The sequence below is a fragment of the Lipotes vexillifer genome, unplaced genomic scaffold (assembly GCF_000442215.2).
Source record: "Lipotes vexillifer unplaced genomic scaffold, Lipotes_vexillifer_v1.1 scaffold482, whole genome shotgun sequence".
In the NCBI taxonomy this organism is placed as follows: Eukaryota; Metazoa; Chordata; class Mammalia; order Artiodactyla; family Lipotidae; genus Lipotes; species Lipotes vexillifer.
In genome coordinates this window covers 59020-70675 of record NW_006796247.1, presented here as the reverse complement: position 1 = coordinate 70675, position 11656 = coordinate 59020, and the positions used below count along the sequence as shown (strand labels likewise).

The following is an 11656-nucleotide window of genomic DNA, read 5'->3' as shown; positions in this document are numbered from 1 at the left end:
GTGTCCCCTGCATCGGCAGGCGGACTCTCAACCACTGCGCCACCAGGGAAGCCCTCAAGCTCTTATCTTAATCCTATTTCCTAAACCCATGTTCTCATTACTTCTCAGCTACTAGCAATGATCTCTAATCTATCTTCCCTTTAAATCAGCCCATGTGCTGCACTGGCATAAACTCCTCAAAGCAAGCCCAGCTCTCATTTTGTCATCCACCCCACAGGAGAACCTTCAGTGTTATCCCATTGTCTGCCAAATACACATAAAATCACTTAGCCTGGCATTTAAGACTTCTTTAATTTGGCCCTTCCATCTTCCTTCTCATCTTCTTCATGTAATTTCTTCTCTGCAGGTAGCAGCGCAATTAGGTGTTAAGGGTGCCTGATTGCCAAGCAGACACCCTGGGTTTGAGTCTCAGCTTTACCTCTGTCTAGATGTATGACCCTAGGAAGTTTCTTAACCTCTTTATACCTCACCTGTAAAATGGGAATAAAGGTAGTACCTAATAGAGCTATATAAGTTGTAAATATAAAGCACGTAGAAAAATGTCTGGCACATGGTAAGGACTCTCCTAATCTTGTTTTTAATTCTTTTAAAACTAATAAAGTATAAGCTGCCCATACACCAAGGCTTCAATAAAAGACTAACTTCAGGGGACTTCCCTGGTGGTGCAGTGGTTAAGAATCTGCCTGCCAATGGAGGGGACATGGGTTCGAGCCTTGGTCCGGGAAGATCCCATATGCTGCAGAGCAACTAAGCTGGTGCGCCACAACTACTGAGCCTGCGCTGTGAGACACAACTACTGAGCCCACATGCCTAGAGTCCGTGCTCTGCAACGAGAGAAGCCACCGCAATGAGAAGCCCGCACACTGCAACGAAGAGTAGCCCCTGCTTAGCACGACTAGAAAAAGCCCGCGTGCAGCAATGAAGACCCAACGCAGCCCAAAATAAATAAATTTATTTTTAAAAAAAAAACTAACTTCATAACATCCTGGTAAAGATACTGAAGAATTCATGACAGTGTACAATAAGAGCCAAAAAAAAAAAAGAAAATTAAGCTTCCATTACTACGCTATTATTTCTCCACATTTATTTAAACATTTCAAAGTATCTGTGATAGGAAGGCTTACCCATCTGCTTCTAAATGTAAAACAAAAGGCATTCAAGATAATAGTAATTCATTAGCAAAACTCATCTTAGACCCGATTTCTGGCTATAGAAGCCATACCTTCCTATGCTTTTCATAATAAAACTGCTCTGAGTCCTAGTAAAACCAAACAACCTAGGTTTGTAATCAGCATATCAAATTTATGCCTTGAAGCAAGAAAGAAAATCAAGAACTTTACAAATAATCTGAGATGGCAAATAGTTTTCACCTTACACTCTGATTTGGATCCATTAAAATGTTGAGAAGGGGCTTCCCTAGTGGCACAGTGGTTGAGAGTCCGCCTGCCGATGCAGGGGACACAGGTTCCTGCCCCGGTCCGGGAGGATCCCACGTGCCGCGGGGAAGCTGGGCCCGTGAGCCACGGCCGCTGAGCCTGCGCATCCGGAGCCTGTGCTCCGCAACGGGAGAGGCCACGACAGTGAGAGGCCCGCATACCCCAAAAAAAAAAAAAAAAAAAAAAAAAAAATGTTGAGAAGGATTCAAATATGGTACTGTAGGCTCAGAAGCAGAAGCAAATGCCAGGGTCAGTCAGCAACATCTAACAAGTTAAGGATGAAGAGCTGAATACCTGTTAGCCCTAGACTAGAGAATGGAGGAAGAAAAAAAACAGTGCAACAGATGGCAATACAACTAGGCTAAATTTTCTGAACACTTATGTGACGAAACTGTTCTAAATGCTCTTGGTATATAATTCTTTTAATCCTCAAAAACATCCCTTAAGAAAGGTCATTCCTATCATACAGATGAAGACACTAAAGCACAAAGAAGTTATAATGTACCCAAGGATACCCAAGTAGTAAGTGGTGGAGCTGGGATTTGAACCCAGGCACATACCAGAATCCATGGTCTTCACCATTAGGCTATAAGGACTCAAAATATTTCCATATTCTTGATGCAAGGAGATGTATAGATTGACAGGAAAGGCAGTTCCAGAAATCTCCAAGATGATTATAGCCCAGATTTCCTTCAATTAAGATGCTTCTGGCAGTAAGAAACCTGAAGATCCAGCCTTACCTTCAGCCTACATCCACAGTGCTCAAAAGTTCCGCAAAACCAGTGCCTCAGGACACTAGGAAAGGACTTTGAATCCACTCATAATCTTGGTATGAACAATGAAGAGCTCAAGAGATTCCCAAGGACTAAACCCCAAAACCACTGTAAATGCCCAGATGTACCAATAGTACTAAAGCATAATACTATAAGTCAATGTGTCCTTCATAAAATGATTTCCAAACAAAGCAGTTGCTAGTAGTAACTAGTAGTTACTACTAGTAGTTACTACTAGCAGTAGCTAGTAGTAACAAATTTGCTAGTAGAATAATTGTTCTCTGATGAACCTCAACAAATCAGAAAGGCTATGGATTCATGGGTAAAACATAGAGCTAATTCCTAGAAGACACTTGAGCTTCAGAGCTTTCTCAGAATGAATTTATAAATAGGTGTAAATTTGTACATGGGATTCCAGGCATAGTAATGAGAATATACACACAAATTATATTAAGGTACTTCAATGAAATTATTACTAATTGTAGCATTAAAGACAGAGAGGGAACTGGAGTTCATTCTAACAAAACTGGTTAACAGCACTTGCTACAATAGTTGTGATGCATGTAATATTCTAGTTGCAACTTCAGTTTACTTACTCTTTCACTTCCATGTTGGTTTAGAACAGTCCCAAAAAGGCCCATTTAGACTGAAAATGAAAATAATAATTAAAACTTTCATAGCTCAATTTTGGGATATGCTAAAGAGTCACTGGTTACCTAATATGTAGTTTCATAGGCCCTCTGGTCACCTGTTAAACTGGTAAGAGATAAATTAACAGGCAGCTGTATACAAAGAAGGAGAGGGTAAATTCACCTGCCAGAGGGAAACACTGTATAAAAATATTTCAAGTGTTCCAACTTAACAGCTAGGAAGTCTGAGAAGACAGTCCTGTTGCCTTTGCTTACCTACTCTTTTGGGGTCTGTTCCCAAAGGCCCTCTGTACCCTGAGGATGCAGAATGTGGTAAGGGTGCCGGAGGCCCAGGAGGCTGCTGCTAAATTGTTGGAGCCTCTCCACTAGAAATTATCCAAGACAAAAAGGTCGTGCTGCTTTTTCACTTGTAAGTGCTGAAATAAAACACAAAGGTAGCATGCTTATAAGGATGGTTTGGCTACTCGAGAAAAATCTTAAGCCATTGTAAAAAATTTTGAATGAAAATACTACTTTAGTAAACTCACTACTGGCCCCTCCCAAAATGCTCTGCAGGGTGATGTAATTACCAAAAACAAAACAAAACAAAACAAAAAATCCAACAGCAAAACCGGCTGCATATATTACATGACTGTAGCCCATGACTGGTTATGCACGCGATTCAGCTTAGTCTCCTTGAAAAAAAGAACATATCCAGCTCAATTAATCCAGAGCAACCCGGTAATGAAAGAACCATCTGTCTTCTTTTTCAGCTTTTCTACACACGTACACACAGCTTTATTGTTCAATGCAGAGGTGAGAGAAGGAGCTGCTGGAAAACCTTCTGAAGAGGAAAGGGAGGGAGGGAGACAGGAGAATGTGGAGGAAGGTCAAGAAGAACAAAAATATCCAGAAGGAAGTGAGGGGAAAGGAAGTGTGGGAAGTTAGAACAGCAACTACTTTTAACAATGTGCCATGGGCTACTTTCTCCAAAAAATTTTGAAAAAAAAATCTCAAATGCTCCTGCTATAGCTTTTCTTACACAAGACTAAATAATCCTGATACAAAAACAAACAAAACAAACAAAACTGCATGCTCTGTATTTCTTGGGTTAGTAGAAAGTGTCATTTAAAAAAAAAATTTTAGGAATCAAAAAACAAAGCCAACAAAAATATGGCAAATATTTTATTTCAGAACCCATTGATGAACTGATGTCCTACAATAAGTGATTATGCTTAATTAAGAAAATCATAGATCGGGCTTCCCTGGTGGCACAGTGGTTGGGAGTCTGCTTGGCGATGCGGGGGACGCGGGTTCGTGCCCCGGTCCAGGAGGATCCCACGTGCCGCGGACCGGCTGGGCCGGTGAGCCATGGCCGCTGGGCCTGCGAGTCCGGGGCCTGTGCTCCGCAGCGGGAGAGGCCACAACAGTGAGAGGCCCACATACCGGAAAAAAAAAAAAAAAGAAAGAAATCAGTTGATGTGCTGAATTGTGGATTACAGGGGACTTTTTTTCTTAAGTTTTAAATTTATGGAGAAACAGAAAATGCTTATTTTCATATATCTCTATATGCATATATATCTACATGCAGCATATATCTGTATATGCTGACTGGCCCCGGCATTTGAAGTGCTAAGCAGTTGGTGCATTTAGAAATGAGAAGAAAGGCAAAGCGGTGCTCTTTAGTGGCAATTATTATAATTAGAAGTCTCCACCACGAGACAGAATTTTGAACCTAAGGAAATTATGGGTAATGATAAAGTTGAGCCTCAAAATCATTCTCCCTAAATGTATAGAAAGTACAACTCCTGGGTTCCTATGATCTTCAACCTACTACTAGCTACTACCAGCTGGAGTAAAGGAGCAATCACAAATTTGGAATAGAAAGGTTAGTAAAGAAACCCCAAACAATGTCACACCAGGAACAACTAGAGGGATGAGGATTTAGTTACACCTGGAGAAGCTTAAATCAAGGAAGGAAAACAAAAATGGCTATTCTCATGTCTGTATGGCCTTCATGAAAAAGAGGCATTAGCCTGGTACTGAATGCTACAGGGAGTTAAGCCAAGGCCAGTGAATGCAATATTCAAGGACTTATCTTTGAGCTCCGCAGGAAAGAAGTTGCTTAGGTTGCCTAAAGATAATACAGGTTCCATTGCTGGATAATGAGTCACTTGTTACTAAAGATACTCTGTTTTAAAAACCACTTGGAAAAAATTAATTAATTTAAAAAAATAAAAACCACTTGGGAGGGCTTTGGATAGTAGTGCTTAATAAACTTTAATGTCCATTAACATCACCTGAGCATCTTGTTAAACTGTAGATCCTTATTCGGTAGGGCCGGTGGGGACCAAGAATATGCATTTCTAGCGAGTTCCCAGGTGGTGCCAATGCTGATGTAGCTTGGTTACAAGCATTAGAATATTATTTAAACCAGTGTTTCCCAAAGTGCAATCTTCTAACCATATGGCTTCAAAAGTACTCCAACCCTGATTTGGGGGCAGATGATTAATAAATAGGTAAAGTAGTTATTAGCAGAATTGTGCAGGCACACACCTTCAAATTAAAAATAAAAAGGGTGTATGGTGGTATCTTCCAGTACCCCCAGGTGATACTTTTGAACAATAACTAATTTTGTCCAATTTTAAAGAATACATGTTTCATTTCAATTAAAAAAGGATTAAAAAATGATGCTTTTACTCCAAGCTTGGTAAATAACTGAAACCAAATAAGCGTGTCCTGATGAATGAATGAATGAATGTGTATATGCTCAGCATTAAAAATGCAGTTACTTATGATTTCAGTATACAATAGTTAACAGAGAAGTAGGATAAGACAAAATATGGCTATAAAGTAATTTTTCCCAGTGATTTGTGTTACAAAATCACTTGCCTCCAAAGGTGGTGAGGGTAGACTCCTAAGGCTACATTTGTAGTCTTCTTTTTCAACGTAGGGCCTTGCATTATTTTCCTAGCCCTGAAATTTCACCTCCCCACCACCCCATCTGGATCAAAAAATTCTTTTAGTGCTTTGAAAGTTTCTTTCTTGTTCATATTTTGCTCAGCTCCCTACTTATCTCATAAATTTGGGCTTTTAATCAGTTCAAAATTCTGTGTAATGTCTTTCCTGGGGAAATATGCTAATATCTGAACACACAGACCTTCCTCAACTTTTAAAGGCTTCTTAGGTTTCTCTCCCAGAGTAAATAAACCCACAACTAAGAAGGAACCAGTTTCCTGTCTTTCCTCCTACTCTGTAAGTTCCCCTTCCAAAGGGTTTACTGTTTTATAGTTTGCTTAAAAGTTATAAGTAACATTCCATCTGACTTACAAAAGCCCTTTTTTTCAAGCTACTTATTACATCAGTTTATTCTGAATGACCCTAGCTTATTCTGCTCCTTGAGAAGTAGCATTTCCTGTTTGTTAATTCCTCTTTTGCTACTTTTAAAAGAAAAAAGTGAGTTAGCTTGAGGGTAAATGATCAGATGAGCATGTATCAAATCTTAAGATTAAAGTGTTGGAAATGTTCCTGCTTTCCACAGTAAATGAAAGTATGTGATGATACTTATGTTACTATCCATCAGATGACCCTCCAAAGTCAAATTACAAATATGATGCAAATCTTAATTTGGGGTATCTTATAATTATTATTACAAATAAACCAGTACATGTGATACATATTTTTTTTACTAAATCATATAGTCCTAGATTTACTTCTGAATACTAGCTAAATTAATCCTCTTGGCAAAGGGAGTCAATTCATTTCCTAGTAAAATTAACTCTGAAAGTTTTTACCTCTACTATAACTTTGCTGATTTAGTCAATAATTAATTTCCTAATGCCAGCCCTTGTCATAGGCACTGAAGATACAGAAGTGAAGAAGAAAAACAGTCTACAATCCAGGAGAGAAGCAGAAATTAGCAAGTAGTTTTATTACTATTAAGTAATAGTGCTTAGAGTTATTACTATATAAGTAAGTATTAAATTACAATTGTGGTCTGACAAGAAACTGACCCAGGTGGGGAAGGACAGGGAGCTTCTCAGAGGAATTTGAGAAAATTCACAGAGAACTCCTCTGAGAAGGAGTTAACCAGAAGAAATCAGGGTGGAAATGAAAAGCATCCCAGTCAGAGGAAACAGCATTTGTGAAGATTCTGAAGTGAAAATGAAAACAGTTCACCAGAAGAATTGAGGTTGCCGATAATAGGAGTAAGCATGAAAATGATAAGAGCTAATCTTTGTTGCATGCACTACTACATGCATGAACTCATAGAACCCTCACAACAGTGCTGAGATGGGCCTGTTATTCTAATTTTGTAAATGAGGAAACTGAGAGGCTTAGAGAAGTTAACTTGTCCAAGGTCTCAAAGTTAGGTGTCAAGCCAGGGATTGGGCTAGGCAGTTGTAGGCAGTAATCTAGGCAGTAATCTAATAATTCAGATTATTCTGAATCTGTAAGCTATTCTAGCTATCCAGGAGCCAGATCAACTTGGAGCTTTCCTCATCTTCAAGATTCATTCTGTCAATTTTCATTTTCCACAGAATAATATTGTGAAATATAGATGTATTGGAATAGCTTCAGTCCCATTCCCAGAGTCTTGATAAATGTATGGTTCCTAGGTTGGAATCTATTTCATTAGGAAATATTACATGGAATTTTTTCATTACAAAAATGTTAACAGGGACTTCCCTGGTGGCGCAGAGGTTAAGACCCTGTACTCCCAATGCAGGGGGCCCAGGTTCGATCCCTGGTCAGGGAACTAGATCCCACACGCATGCCTCAACTAAGAGTTTGCATGCCACAACTATGGAGCCCATGTGCCACAACTAAGGAGCAGGTAAGCCACAACTAAGACCCAGCACAACCAAATAAATAAATATATATTTTTTTAAAAACCCATTAACAGAAGTCCAAATGTTAATATAACAAATGCCCATGAACCCATTAACCATATCTTCTCTGGGATTTTTTTTTAATGGAGATTTATGTTCCCCTCCTTACCATGTTCCTCTTCTCTGAGAGGCAACCACTATCACAAATTGATCTACTTTTTATTCACACACGTGTACACACCCACATGCATTCAAAAACATTATGTGGTATATAATATTGTTTAAAGTAGTGTTTAACATTGACATAACAAATACATACTATTCTGAAATATGCGTTTTTCACTCTACACTTTTGGTTTTGAGGTCTATCCATATTGATGCATAAAGGTCTTGTTCATTCTTTTTAAGTTCTGTAGAGTATCCTATCAACCAAATATATCACAAAGCTTTCCATTCCCTACCAGAGACATTTAGGTTGTTTTCAGAGAACTGCTAACCTAAACGTCATTTTGGAGCAAAATCTTCTTTTTTTTCCAACCTAGAAAAAACAGTTTACTAAGACAGTGAAACTTACAAATTGCTAGAAATACTTTAAAATTGAAATTTCACTTTTGCATAGTCTTTTTTCTAAAACATAAACTTTGATCATTCAAGTTGTTTAAAAATACGTAGATATTTAAAATACCATGACTCTCTGAAAACGGGAAGTTAATAGTATTTTAAATAAAAAAGTACATTTCTAGGTAAGGTGAATATATAATCATCCTGTTGAAAACAAAACACACTGAAGAAAAAGTGGATGCTGAAAATAGCCTTCTTACAATCACTTTCTTTTTCTGATAACCACACTGACTAGGCAGAAAAGTTAGAGCACTTGAGCAAGTAGATAAACAAACAAAAGGTCTCTCTGGAATGCTTTGTTCAGTGTTTTGGCCAGAAAATAATCCAAGGTACAACCCCACAGAAAGATAACCAAATTTCTCTTTAGAACTGAGGGATTGGGAAGTGCCTACTATAAGCCAGAGTCAATGTTGAATAAAGTGGACAATTAAGCAAAACAATGAAATGCCAGGTATTTCATCCTGAAGTCTTTAGACCCATAAACAGTGTGACTATACACAATGATCTATTTACGCTAATGAAAATTTTTAGCTCAAGGACATTGTAACAAGGTTTATCATCCAGCATAAATTGAACTCAAGTCTACAAATAAGTGAAGACTTGTCTATGGGTTTCCTATCCCTTTAGCATCATTTTCTATAAAGAATCTGAGAAAACCTCAAAAGGCAGATGTTTTAAAATATAGATAAATGTTTACTAATGGTTGCATTCTTTACACTATAAAACAACCTAGTCTCGGGAATTCCCTGGCAGTCCGGTTAGGTTAGGACTTGGCGCTTTCCCTGCCAAGACTGGGGTTCAAGCCCTGGCTGGGGAACTAAGACACTGCAAGGTGCAGCTCGGCCAAAAACAAAACAAAGCAAAACAAAACCTAGTCTAGAAGGAGCAAAGGAAATTTGAATAAGAGCATTCTCTTTGAAGGGAGGGGGAAGAAACATCTCTTCTCCTAGCAGATTTCCAAAGAATTGTACACCATCCCCAAGAAGGTGAATAAAAAAAGAAATCTGGGTTTACACTGAAAGAAGTAACTCCAGTGCACTGGGGATCACAATGGAGTCAGACTGTTTGACTCCATGGTCACAATTAGACAAATGTTTTAGCACATTCCACAGGCGAGAGTCAAGGAGATATCACTTCCTCTAGATCCCTGGTCTCCAGCCCAAGAAAACCCCCTCGGCTTAGGAAAACCTACCCAGGCTTCAGGAGGCAGCTCTGAACTCAACAGAAAATCATCCTACCAGTAGTTCAGTGAAATAACAGGCCAAGCAAATGGAGCAGCTCCATCATCCACTTGTCCATCTGTCCATCCATCCATCCAACACAGATACGTATTACCCATCCATCACATGGCACAAGATCTCAAGGAACAAGGACTGTCTGAGCTGACAACACAGATGCTCTAAAGGCAAGTCCATAAAAACATAGACGATTAAACATACCGAACATAACATTTTGCTTCATTCTAACCTCTTATCTGTAGTTTCAAAGTGTACTCTCTTACTATTTTTCAATTAAATAATATGTATATTATAGAGAATACATAGAGAGAAGCCTAAAACATGCAACTCTTTTGCATTCTCCCTCAAAGGGCAAAATATATTGTATGAACAGCAGAAATTAGAGGTTGAGAGATTCTTAGCAAGAGAATAAGGAATCACCAATAGGCCAGGAACGAAAAGTTGAAATGCTTAAACTTTTGAAACTTCCCCATGTTTGTGATATTTTAAAATGTCTGGAGACTTCCCCAGTAGTTACTAGCAGTAAACAATGGCTTCTGAACAGAAAGCAGGGGCAGTTAAAAGGCACATGCACTCTGTAACCACCCCAGGCTACAGACGTATAAGGTGAAGGGAGAGTCTGTACTAAGAGCGTTTAAGACAAAAGCCACCAGAATCCCTAGGTTCTGAAGCAACAGTACAAAAGAACAAAGGAAGTGGCCTGAGTCTATGAAGTCACCCTGGGGACTTAACAACAGTCCCATCCTTATCATTCCCCTCACACCAGAAACTCAGCCCAGAATAAGAAATCGATAAGTTACTGTCAGGCAGTCTAAAACCAATCCTTTGCTGAAGAAAAAAATACTCCATCATCTAATATGCTCTGCCTCGTTCGTTATTACTAACTAAAGCTTAATTGTTGAGCTGCTTTTTGATCTGAGGGCTTTTTTATTTTCTGAAATGAGAACCGGCCTTTGATATGCGTAAGTACAACAAAATGAAACCTTTATTTACAGCATGTCATACTATTGGAAATAGGGATTTCATTTAAAGAATAAAGTTCTTTTTGTTTCCTATCAGAGATGATTCTGGATCAGAGGAACTGGGGACAACTAGACAGAGACGGTGGCTCGGTCTGGGTCTGGGAGGATGGATTAAGGACACCTCAGCAGAGACCCAGATAGGCAATGGTGGGAAAGCAGAGAGGGCTGATTTACAAAGCTTGGTCTGGGGTATGTCAGGAAACCAAACTGATTCAGTCTGAAAATACTAGCGAAGAGCAGAGTGAAGAAATAAAGAAAAAGTCATACGAATGTAATGAAACCTTGTCTTCCACAACACAGACATGGAACAACCAGGGGCAAGACGGGGCACTCTGTGAGCTAGTCCAGACAGGAGCAGCTTCGAAAGGGTGTAGCCAGGGCAATTCCAGAACCAAGGATCAGGTGCACTCTGGGGGACAGAGAGAAGAGGGGTCAGAGCACCAGGCCTGACACAGACGCTCTGCATTCATTTTCTAGGGCTGCAACAACAAAGTACCACAAACGGGGTGGCTTACAATAACAGAAGTGTATTATCTCACAGTTCTGGAGGCTAGAAGTCCAGAATCTAAGTGTTGGCAGGGCCATCCATGCTCCCTCTGAAACCTGTAGGGGACAAACCTTCCTTGCCTCTTTCTAGTTTCTGGTGGTTTGCTAGCATTCCTTGGCATTCCCTGGTTTATAGATCATCACTCCAATCCACTGCCTTCACACAGTGCTCTCTCTGTGTCTCTGTCTTCACACAGATGCTTCTTATAAGGACACCAGTCAAACTGGACTAGGGGTCCATCCAACTCCAGCATGACCTCATCTTAACTAATTACATCTGCAATGACCCTATTTTCAAATGAGCTCCCATTCTGAGGTACTGGGAGTTAGAACTTCAACGTGTCTTTTTAGGCAGACACGGTTGAACCTATAACACCCTTCTTGATGCCTAGTCCGTACTCTCAGCCAGAGGCACCTTGATGCTCTACAGTCATTCAGAATACCTGGGTGTTAATTCAAATTAAAAGGAAAGAGAGGGCTTCCCTGGTGGCGCAGTGGTTGAGAGTCCACCTGCCGATGCAGGGGACATGGGTTCATGCCCTGGTCTGGGAAGATCCCA

The 11656-nt window shown here is 39.7% G+C and overlaps 1 protein-coding gene across 3 annotated transcripts in view; it reads right to left on the bottom strand.

Moving 5' to 3' along the window:
• The window catches only part of ST3GAL6 (ST3 beta-galactoside alpha-2,3-sialyltransferase 6), a 76119-nt gene that overhangs the window by 52415 nt on the left and 12048 nt on the right, over positions 1–11656 (bottom strand). Inside the window, exon 2 of one of the 3 annotated variants that reach the window (XM_007468394.1) lies at positions 2217–2222. The exons of the other annotated variants lie outside the window; for them this stretch is intronic. The gene's annotated coding sequence lies outside the window, so the exon portion shown is untranslated. The remainder of the gene's footprint in view (positions 1–2216; positions 2223–11656) is intronic. 3 annotated transcript variants of the gene reach the window in all.